At 40.8% G+C, this 12,379-nt stretch overlaps 1 protein-coding gene and 1 long non-coding RNA gene across 2 annotated transcripts in view; one reads left to right on the top strand and one right to left on the bottom strand.

The window, feature by feature from the left end:
* myo15b (myosin XVB) overlaps positions 1-12,379 on the bottom strand; it is a 176,896-nt gene that overhangs the window by 150,924 nt on the left and 13,593 nt on the right. The window lies entirely within an intron of this gene.
* On the top strand, positions 405-1,342 carry LOC148153788 (uncharacterized). The gene is made up of 2 exons (XR_015761486.1): positions 405-446; positions 1,240-1,342. It is a non-coding gene; the product is annotated as an uncharacterized LOC148153788 (long non-coding RNA).

The following is a 12,379-nucleotide window of genomic DNA, read 5'->3' as shown; positions in this document are numbered from 1 at the left end:
CAAAAAAGGTTAAGAACCACTGCTCTAGATCTTCTATCTCCCTGGTTGTCATTTGAGCTGCTCTCAGTTCTTTTACCCATTTGGTTCTCCTTGATTTACTTTTTCCTTCTAATCCTTCAAAATTTATTGACTTAAATTGATACAGACATTAACAATTGGCATTTTGTCCATGTATAAAAGTAAGCTTATAAGCTATATATGTGTGAAACAATAACAAATCAATTAATAAAAACTAAATGTATCATGTGTCCTGATTTTAAAATGTTGTCTTGTAATTGTCATTATACTTAAGGTTGTCATGGTTGCAGAAATTGGAGGAGGGTCCTTAGATGATGCAGTACAACAAGCTGTGCGATTCCTCATGTCCCCTGAATTGGCCCTCCAGTTCAACCTGTTCGGCCGACAGGAAACAAGTTCCGGGACCTGCGTCTCTGATGTTTTGTATGGTAAAGATCAGTTTTTATATTCACTTTTTTTTCTTGAACATTTGTTAATTTTGGTTGTCTTATGCCTTTTGTTCATTTTTAGTAATCTTTTTTTTTTTTTTTTTTTTTTTAGATTAAAAACTGAGACTTCAATTTTTGGTTTAATTCACATAGTATTCTTTCACTGTGCTCTCAAGAACTTAAAGATTTGATTGCTGACAAAATTTGAAGGTAATATTGTTTGCATTTCAAACAGTATTAACAAAATATACAAGACCATGATAGAACCTTTATGTCAGTAGTTGATTTATATGCATTAATATATTTTAAATTTACAATAAGAATATAGTGTGTGTACTAGGGATGCTCCGATCAGGTTTTTTGCTTCCAATTCTGATACCGATCACCCATGGGGCCCATCGCTGCCGATCATCTGGATTGGCTGTTATTTTTTCATTTTAGGTATAATTGATAACATGTTATCTGGCAAAATTAAAAAGTCTGCGCAGTGTGACGGAAAGAGTAGATCAGCTGCACATGCAGGCTGCGAATGAGATACAGGTGATCTGCAACAAGAGGCCGTGATCAGCGATCACCAATCAAACACATTTTCACGGAAATTAACCGATTATGATTGCTGATCGATCTGCACACCTCTATGTACATAATAATAATGACTCGAGAGTGCTTTGATTTTGGCAGATCCCTGCAAGCATTTCTGCCCCTTGAAGGGGAAGAGATGCACATTTCATTAATGTTACATTGTACTAAAAGTAAAACACTAATGCAATTTCTACCTTTGCTTGTTTTTTAGGGGCACTTAAAAGAAATGGATCCATCCACGGAATCACACAAAGATACGGAAAAGGCACTCGAAGTGGGTTACTGGAGCCCCGGACAGAGGTGGAAATAGAAAAGTTAGAGCGACTAGGGAGGCAGCCAGCTCAGACTCAGGTGGGCAGGTTCCAAGATGGACAGTTACAATGATGTATCAGAGCTTTCAAGTGTGGCATATAGGTTATTAAAAATATTTGACAAAAATGTAGTGTGAAAGAGCTATGTAGGGGTGTGTGTGTGTGTGTGTTATATATTTATATGTATTTATATATAGATGTACAGATCTATCTATATAGTTGCATATCTAGATATAGATCTATATACATTTATGTATCTATACATATTTACATAACTAGATGCATAGTTATCTAGATAACAAGATATAGTTATTTAGAAATATAACTAGATATATAGATCTATATATATAGAGATAAATATATATTTACATAGCTAGAAATCTAGTTATATAGATATTATATATCTACATATAGATCTATGTTTATACATTTGTTATATTAAACTACTTTCTGTTATTTTCAAATCTGCAATATGAATAATTTTGTAGATTTCTTTTACCAGTGCATTTCTTGTGGCATCATTTGCTCTGTGTTAATAAAGCTCTTATAATTGACGAGTTAAAAAAAACTGACAATATTTTAAATTACCAAATAAAAACCTTGACCAAAAGACATTTTTCATCTCTTTTTTTTTAAATCAGGTTTTGTGCTAAAGCATTTTAATACTTTGGTTTGTTGATTAAGATTGTATATCTATTAATGTAATTCACTTCCAGGTTAGATGAGAGACCCCATTGTTCCTACAGGAATGAGGCATCTGGGCCCCACTGAAAACCCAGTCAGCACCCATTTAAATCTACCTGGGCAAACCCATATGGGGCCACCATGGAACCCGTGGACAAACCCACTTGGTACCCATATTCTAGCCCAGTTTAGACCCAGTTGGGGCCCAGGTAAAAATTCATGAAAGCTCCCAAGTGGGGCCAAGATGGGCCTCATGTAAGTTACCCATCTGGGCCCCACTCAAAACCCAGTCAGCACCCATTTAAATTACCTGGGCAAACCCATGTGGGGCCACCATGGAACCCGCGGACAAACCCATTTGGGGCCCATATTGGCAGCCCTCTTTTTTCCCATATGGGGCCCACATGGGTATGCTGGCTGGGAGATGACGATGGATAAACTGGAAGGGTAAGTTGTTTGTCCATACTGTGCAGGACATACAGGACCTTGATTGACAGTTTAAAGAGCCTCCTCCTGGCTCTTATTGGTTGCTTGTGACCCGGAGCGATGTATTTTTTCATACGGCAATGAAAGCACTGGAAAGAGCTCAATCTTTTCATAGATGTTCTGTCTCCTACCAAACTGTCACAACATAGTGACATTTTTAATGTCAAAATATATATATTTTTAAAAAAGCACATAATGTAGCTTTATGGCAGATGTTTGGGCACAAATTCCGGTCATAAATATTTTGTACTAGTAAATCAGACTGTATGAACTGAGTTTTGTAACCCTGCAAAGTAAAATGGCAGAATTTCAGTTTTGTCCATGCATAAATTGGAATATGTCTGTGTAAAATGCATGAGATATGAATGTTGTGCTTGCAAATTAGAATGCCATCCATCCATCCATCCATTTTCTTCCACTTATCCGGGATTGGGTCGTGGGGGCAGCAGCTTCAGAAGGGAGGCCCAAACTTTCCTCTCCCCAGCCATGTCTTCCAGCTCCTCCAGGGGAATCCCAAGGTGTTCCCAGGCCAGCCGGGAGACAGTCCCTCCAGGGTGTCCTTGGTCTTCCCCGAGGCCTCCTCCCGGTGGAACGTGCCCGGAGCACCTCACCAGGGAGGCATCCAGAAACCAGATGCCCGAGCCACCTCAACTGGCTCCTCTCGACATGAAGGAGCAGCAGCTCTACTCTGAGTCCCTCCCGGATGACCGAGCTTCTCACCCTATCTCTAAGGGAGAGCCCAGCCACCCTGTGGAGGAAACTCATTTCGGCTGCTTGTATCCGTAATCTCGTTCTTTCAGTCATGACCCAAAACTCATGACCATAGATGAAGGTGGGAATGTAGATCGACCAGTAAATCGAGAGCTTCACTTTTTGGCTCAGCTCTCTCTTCACCACGATGGACCGGTACAGCGCTCACTTCACAGCAGACGCTGCGCCAATCCGCCTGTTAATCTCCTGCTACCTTCTTCCCTCTTTCGTGAACAAGATCCCCAGATACTTAAATTCCACCAATTGGGGCAGGACACCCTCTCTGACCCGGACAAGGCACTTTACCCTTTTCCATCTCAAGACCATGGCCTTGGATTTGGAGGCACTGATCCTCATCCCGGCCACTTCACACTTGGCTGTGAACCGCTCCAGCAAGAGCTGCAGATCACAATGAAGCCAATAGGACCACATCATCTGCAAAAAGCAGAGATGCAATCCTAAGGCCACCAAAATGGATCCCCTCAATACCTCGGCTATGCCTAGAAATTCTGTCCATGAAAGTAATGAACAGAATCGGTGACAAAGGGCGGAGTCCAACTCTCACCGGAAACGAGCCCGACTTACTGCCGGCAATGCGGACCAGACTCTGAAACCGGTCATACAGGGACCTGACAGCCCGTATCAAAGGGCCCGCTACCCCATACCACCGGAGGATCCCCACAGGGCTCCCCGAGACTGTCAAATATTCAGTCTTCCTGAATCCGAGGTCAGTCCCCCACCCTTAGACGAAGGGTGGCTACCCTCTCATTCACCGGGGTAAACCCCAATGTACAGGCACCGAGATGGGGAGCAACAAATATGCCCATTCCTGCCTGGTGCCTCTCACCGCGGGCAACTCCCGAGTGGAAGTATGTCCAGCCCCTCTCCAGAACCAGAGCCATGCGTCGAGGCGAGACCGACTATTTCTAGCCGGAACCTCTCAGCCTCACACACTAGCTCCAGCTCCTTCCCCACCACAGAGGTGACATTCCACATCCCATAGTTAATAAATTATGCTATCTTGTAAAACCAGGGCCGTGCAGAGACCTTCGGAGGGGCAAGGACCCAAAGTTAAAAAGGGCCGCACTGAGTAAGATCTTAAAAGACTGTATCATCATACTGTATCATTCTCATCATGTGGAGATTAATGCAAAGTAAATGTAGGCTATATTTTCCCTAATATAGCTGCTGACTTGCTGGAGGGCTGTGTTGATCTGAGACTATATTTTTAAATAGATCATAGGAGAGAATACCACTGGTTATGAAGTATGTTGTGAAATAAGCAAATTTATTTATATTTCTAAGTAAACACTGATAATATCTGCAGGGTGTCCCTCATTGTATTATAAGCCTTACGAGCCACCAGACTTTACTTGTGCCCCCACCAGGCTAAGAATTGCTTGCTTATTTATTTTTATTTATTTTATGTTTGCATTTCTAAGACTTTATAGTGTTCAGGTGTTAATCTTCCATTAACACATAATTATCAAGTGATATTTTCAAGTTTCTTGTCAACTTGAACACTGGATGAATTACTGCCCGAGTGCCCCAAACATCGGGCTGCAACAGTGTCTTCATAGGTCTGCTTTAAAAAATCTACCAGACTTCTACTGAAGGTCTAGCACACCTGTAAATGCTTGATTTGTAACATGGACCATAGATCTAAAACTTTAGCATTTGTTTGTTGAAAATGAAAATGCTATAAAATTGTATTTAGTGTTTCAGCAGAGATAAATAAATAAAAAAAAAATTTAACATTTAGGATTTAATTAGGAAGTTTACTTTGTAAAAGTGCAAAGAATCATTTTGATAGTTTGATTGTTGTGTTACCATGACTACACAGTAAATTCAGGAGGGCCAATTTAATTATGTCAGATTTAATTTCAACACTTTTAAAGTGTTGAAATCAACACTGACGCGTCGTCAGAGATGGATCCGCGTCAGAGACGTGGACGTGGATCCATCTCTGACGACGGGATCCACGTTAGAGAGTGTTAATTTAACTCTTCTTAGAGAGTTGGAACTTCAATTCTAGTTAAGTGTCAAATATCAAATCTGCCTGGAGTTAATAATTTAACAATTATGGTACTAACACTAAATCGATGTTAGATCTTAAATATTAACTCTCACAGAGTATTTTTTTTACCTTTAAGAGTTATTTATAATTACCGTATTTTCCGGACTATAAGACTAAACGCCTTACATTTTCTCAAAAATCAGCAGTGCGCCTTATAATCCGGTGCTCCTTTTGTATGGGTTAAATACAGAAATGGACGTCATAATTGAGAGTGCGCCTTATAGTGCGGAAAATATGGTAATACTAAATATGCATTTTGTTGTTTTGAGCTTTAAAAATTATTTGGAAAATAAACATTTAATAAAGAGGCGATTTTCTAAAATGTGTTTATTTCAAAGCATGCACTATAATTAGAAAACATATTACTATAACATACACTTTCATGTTTCACATGTTGTTTTCAAAAGGTCTATGTCAGCTGCAGTGGCGCAACTACACATTATTCAGGTGGATGCAAAAACATAATCCCCCCCATTCCCCTCTCCCCAAAAGGAAGATTGAAGGAGCGTGGAAAACATACGCTCCTTCAACATACCCCCCCAGACGACGTTACGTGAAGGGTAAAACTCCCTACATTTACCTTGTAACGTGCGCGAGGTGAACGAGCGTAAGGCGCGCTGAAGTGTATGGGAAAACATAATCAGCGCGCCGCCCCCTCCAGACGGGGTTTTGACGCACCCTCTGGTGCTGCGCCACTATGTGTTGCATGCGCTGCATACCCCCTTTGTGCGCCACTGGTCAGCTGTCCATCCATCCATCTATCTTCTTACACCCTTGTCCCTAGTGGGGTCGGGAGGGGTGCTGGTGCCCATCTCCAATGAGATTTCGGGCGAGAGGCAGGGTTCACCCTGGATAGGTCGCTAGGCCACACAGGACAAACAACCATGCACACACACACCTAAGAAGAATTTAGAGAAACCAATTAACTTAACAGTGATGTTTTTGGACTCAATGCAAACTCAATGCAGAAAGACACCAGGCTGGAAATCGAAAACAGGGCCTTCTTGCTGCAGGGCAATAGTGCTACCAACTGCACCACTATGTCAGCGAGTCGATGCAAAAAAAATAAAAACTGTGCTTAATACATTTTTCTTCAATAAAACATACATGAAATTGTTCAAAGTACAAGGTGGAGAAAGTAATGCATGCAGTTCATGTAATATGATACAGTAAATTTTCTTTTAACACAGGTAGATTGTTGGACATTACAGTACACAGCAGGCCAACCTGGTATTCATTGCCATCATTTCTTACCCAGTTTATGTTTCTGTTGAATATCTAATAAGACACAGGGCCTAGCTACACTCCCCCAAAGGGTTGTCAACTCACTAACACAGATTGTTTGTGAAGTTTGACCGGGGACACCAACGTTGAGGAGTACGTACTCCTCATAGGTACTGCGTTGGACAGTCTTGAGTCTCCAAGTAAAATAGCCAGTGTTGGTCTCTAGCAAAAACAACAAAAAACCTAACAATGAAAAATGTAACAAAGGTATACATTTTTACTACACCTCTAACAACAAGCCTCAATTACAGAGATGTGGAGTTTCACGGATATTAACACATCATTTTTGGAGAATGAATCTCGGAAGAAGTGACGGACTGGTCAGGGGGTGAGAAAGACTGATGCTGACGACTGGCCATTCATCCTCAACCAATGTCTAGAAAAGTGGCAACAAAAGGATTAAAACATCCTGCAAAATGCATATGAGAAGGCACAACAATTGAAATAATGACAACATAAATTATATCTGGTATCAGTGCAGAATATGTTTTCAACATGAAAAAGCCTTATACAGTTTTTCAAAGAAAAAGAATCGGGATCAGAAAGGTTGATAAATCTGACAAATATTTGTCCAAATACAAACATAGTCCAGACTATTACAAATCCATTTAAGTTAGCCAAGAATTTGACTGAATGTTCACCAGGTCATTTTTTTTCTCCAAGACTTATACTCTGCAAACATTCAGTGTGCTAAACTAAATATGCAATCACCTAGCAATGTGGTGAACGTGAGATCTATCACCTGTTCAGGTGAAAACTAACTTCTCAACTGAAGATAGTTTTATAAACTATCTCAGAAAAAAATTACTTACCAAGCGTGGTGAACAACTCAGACATGTGGAAAATAAATTGTTGTGAAATTACTTGACTTGGGTTCGCTTCACTTTGGTGGGAACCTGTGATTTGGGGGGCAGAGTCAGTGACTTTACTCTTTCAGTATTATAGCCGCTGTAAGAGTTCAGAGTTAAGAAGTCAGGAGTTATTGATTCCATTTTAACACCTCTAGATCTGATACGGAAACACTTTGTTTTAACACTCGATTTTAATTCCTAATAATATACACCCCAGAGTTTCATAAACAGAATGTGACTCTATTAGATTAAAATTAACTATGCTTTTGCACAAAGTCTACTAACACCAAAACATTTAACACTTTTGAATTTGCTGTGTACAATCTGCTGCTGTCTGTAATCTTTGTGTTTGAGCTAGGTTTGTTCACAAATATATCACAGCAAGTACTAGCAATTATCAGTGATTGATCGTCTGCCAGTTCCTTGTGTTCCCTGTGCCATCCCTGTTGGACTCTTATTTTGGATCCGTCATTAAGTCATTGTTTTCATCTACATCCTGGTCTCCACTCAACCACCACAAATCATGACAGTAGGATCCGACCACAGACAAAGTGAAGGACGTATAATGCGAACCCCGAATAGACGGTGGAGCCCTTGGCGGTGGTTCGGAGCAGTCCCCTTTGAAGAGTTCGGTGGCGGAGCTCCGCTGTGGGGATCGCAGCTGGCGATCCCCCCGCCCGGAGTGGGGCCCCGCCGTCACCACTGCCCTGAGCCACCGGAGGTCCCGGCCCCTGGGCCAAGGCGTCACCGCTGCCCTGAGCCGTGGGAGGTCCCGGCCCCTGGGCCAAGGCGTCACCGCTGCCCTGAGCCGTGGGAGGTTCCGGCCCCTGGGCCAAGCCGTCACCGCTGCCCTGAGCTGCGGGAGGTTCCGGCCCCTGGGCCAAGCCGTCACCGCCGCCTCCAGCCTCCGCCTGTCCCTGCGCTGAGGCAGCGCGCACCTCAGCCTCTGCCTGTCCCCGCGCCGAGGCGGCGCACACCCTGTGCTTCCATCCGAGCTTCCTAGTGCTCACTGTGCTCCGTTCGAGCTTCCTAGTGCTCACTGTGCTCCATCCGAGCTTCCTAGTGCTCACTGTGCTCCATCCGAGCTTCCTAGTGCTCCCTGTGCTCCGTCCAAGCTTCCTAGTGCTTCCTGTGCTGCGTCAGAGCTTTCTAGTGCTCCGTCCGAGCGTCTGCCTCCCGAGATTCCCTGTGCTCCGCCCGAGACTCCGCCCCTCTGCACTCCAGAGTCCAGCTGGTCACGCAGCCAGCCTTTCAGAGCCTCCAGCCTCCGGTGTCGCCCGCCGGACTGTCCACGGCAGGTCTCGCCCTGATCGTGCTTTTTGTTTTGTTTTTTGACAGAGTGATTCGGTTTTTGTTCTCCGTGGACTTAGCTACTCTACCTAAAATGTTGTATTTCATCACAAGGAAATTAAACAGCAGCAAAATGAGCCTTTTTTGTTGTTTAAAGTGTAATGTCAGTGTGAGCAATGGCCACATGCTCTACCACTTAGCATGTGTATTATATTATATTATATTATATTATATTATATTATATATTCAGGAGAATGGTAGTGCTAGAATAGTGATGCTGTTAAAGAAAGGTGAAGAGCCTGAGGAAGATCTGGTATGGTCTTCAATTACTTTATTGAGTATTAACTGGTTTTAATTTTTAAACTATTTTATTAAGAGAAGAGCTGGTCAGGGAAGACATAGGAGAGCTAGGTGGAGCTTCAGGATGTGAAGAGATATCAAAATTATCTAAATTTTAATAGAACCAGAAAGGAGAACAGGTGACAACTGATGTGAGGTTATTTTTTTTTTCAATTTTTCAATATTTTTGTCATTATTTCCACACTATTTATAAAGGTAATGGTTAGGAGACAATAAGAAAAGGGCTTGAGGAGAGGTTTAAAAATAAATGAGTGAAAAATTTTGCTGTAGGAAATGGGCTATGCAGCAAATAGAGTTGTATAGTAACATATACATCTGAAAATCGGTTGTTAAAATTCTCATTCTGTTTGATAAAAACAATTTTTTTATTTAGTTAATTCACATTCTGATACTAACTATACATTACTGTAGCGTCTGTTGTAAATACACAAATCCATGCAGGGACATCAGGATGCAGAGAATCAGAGTGAGGTAGAGATAGAAATAGTAGATATTTAAATTAAATGTTTGTGGCTGAAATGACAGGAGAAAAAAACATTTAGGCTTTTTTGCAACAGTTTGTGTTTTTCAACCTTTTGAGAGCCATGGCTCATGTTTGACTGGAAAATGAAAAGTGAAGTTACTGAATGCAGGGCTGGAAAGTGAGACGGCACACAGAGTTATCAGTGAGGAGCTAAGGTGTCTGTTAGACGTGAAAAGCATCATGTTTAATTATATTTGTAGGGCAAACTGTTGCACTGATTTATTTAAGAACAAAGTTTAATTTTTTAGATTTTATTTTTGTTGGTCAAACTACTGTACTGAGTTTAAAACTGCTGAGTCCCATTTTACCAGCTGTGTTTTACTCTAGAAAGACACAGAACCAGTTCAATTGCCAGTCAACTTTTATCAATGCATTTTTGACCAATAAAATATATCAGAATCTGGTACCTAGCTTGTGCCAGAGTATCTTGCTAGTTGTGAGGCAAATGATAAAGTGAGTATTCATCCTGGAAGTCATTTTGCTTGATGAAAGACTGAAGCCATTTAGTTCAAAAGGAAATGGAAGAAGATGTTTTTGGGGCAGTTGGCCACCTTGAGATGATAAACACACATACAGGCCTGTCACAGTAATCAATAAATCAATTATAATCACATGATAAATTAAAACAAATTCAATAATTTCCATTGGCATGATTTATCGTTTCTCTTTTTTTCCCCTCTCGTTCTACCAAAAACTGGATGACAAAAGCTTTCAGGTTGGTGTTTTGGTCTCAACTAGGACTTTTTTTGAAGGACAATTTTATTTACAAAGACTTCAAAATTAATTTTATTTGTTGTGTTGTTTATTTATCTTTGGATATTTGAAATGTCTTCCAGTTGCAGTGTTAAATGTTTACTGACCTTTCAGATTGTGTTCTTGCATTATTATTTTGCCATTACGATTGTATTACTTAAAAATTGTCTCAAAACAGAAATATTATTGTTTATCACAATAACTTCTGGAACAATTTATCGTCCATCAAAATTTGTTATTGTGACAGGCCTACACACATATGATTTAAAGTGTAGTTCATTTATTACCAGGGACGGCATAGTTACTTTGAAAAAGTAACTTGATTACTCAATGAAAAATGTATCCATCAGCTAGAAAATGTGCATCTCTATTTTCCCTCCATCTTTTACGTTTGTGACAGTGGTGTTACACATGAAACGTATCTCCCCAAGAAAACAGAAGAAAGCAACAATACATGTTTATTAAACAAAAATTTACAAATATAGTAACACAGTGACTTGCTAACTTTAATCTGATTATTGGATTGTAAGTAGTAATGCGTTAGATTACACTTTACAAGGGGTCAGATTAGAGTAACGCGTTGATTGTTGATTGTTTGACATTTCTGCTCAAGCTATTTACAGATCTGTTGGGTTTCCGATATGTGTCCCCCCCAATGATAAACTTGTTCCTACACCCTTGCTTGTATGTGAAGCTAATCGTAGCCATCAAATAATTTTAACAGTGCTCCTGGAGAAGTTACACATAACTTATAAATTGACCTAAAAACAATGTTTGTTTTAGCCACATAAATGATCATGCTCAGCAGCAAACAACATATCGCCAACTACAGCTCACAGTAGCTCATTGGTATATTAATGCAGTAGACATGTAGCCTAGAAAGATTTTGCTAGACAACGTCAAACATTGAGAAGTTTTAATTATTGTTATCAAATGTTATCAAACACACCATTATGAAGCCAGAAAACCCTCAAAAATGTACAGAGCCAACCAGGAGTATCAACTCTTTTAAAGTTGAGACTCAGTTTCACACAAATACAAATATTGAAGTATGACTGTTTGGTTGTTGAACATTACTGTTCAAGGTCACTATCAAGCTAATAGATTGTGGATCCACTTTTCTTGTCTTTCTTCAGTAATTTTTTTTTAAATTGGGGCATGCCATTACCATTACATAGGGAAGAGCAGTCACTGCCTCCCATGTAATGCAATAGGTGCATGCCAGGCACCTATTGTTCTACACCCAATAGAATGTCTCTTTAATATTTATTATTCTTCCGTCACCGTTAATGCGGCTCGTACCGCTGCAAGAAACCCCACAAAAAAGGTATCAAAACGTGTGGCTTGATCCCGGCATCTGGGCTATTATTTTTAGTGGGGTTCTGTGTAAAAATGGCGAAGTAAAAAGTTAAAAACGAACGAAATTTCCAACTGCCGAAACGCAGAATGTAACTGAAACCAACTGCTTCTTTTTTAGAGTGAGAAACGGAGTTTGAATTTTGGCCCCAAAATAATTTTGAAATCGCTCTCATGTAGGGCTGAAACAATTCCTCGAATGATTCGAGTACCTCGATTACTAAAATTCCTCGAGGAAAATTTACCTGCCTCGAAGCTTCGTTAATTTATGTTTTATTAGTTAGCGCACCGTGTTCCGGCCGGGACTTCATTTGCGTTGCGCGGAGCTCTCACTTCCGCCTCTAAGTTGTTGACAAAAGCTAAGTCTCAGCGGCATAAAGTCCAATCTTCAAGATTGGCCCGTGGGGATTTTATTGATTGATGATAATGCCCGACTTTTTATCGTTTTTGGGGAACCAATAAGCATCCTTAAAATGACTGGGGGAATGCCTGGAGTACGGCAGCATTTCTCCTCCGGGGCTGCTGGTTGAAAGCGAACGGCGGGAAGAGCGCTGAGGTGAGCGGATAGACTGAACAGGGCGGGCGGCTGAGTAGCTGATGCTTACCGTGTAAATGTAGCTTTACCG

Source organism: Poecilia mexicana, unplaced genomic scaffold (assembly GCF_051168715.1).
Source record: "Poecilia mexicana isolate PSO_F unplaced genomic scaffold, ASM5116871v1 scaffold_19, whole genome shotgun sequence".
In the NCBI taxonomy this organism is placed as follows: Eukaryota; Metazoa; Chordata; class Actinopteri; order Cyprinodontiformes; family Poeciliidae; genus Poecilia; species Poecilia mexicana.
The sequence above is the reverse complement of the archived record's forward strand: the minus strand, read 5'-3'. Positions and strand labels throughout refer to the sequence as shown.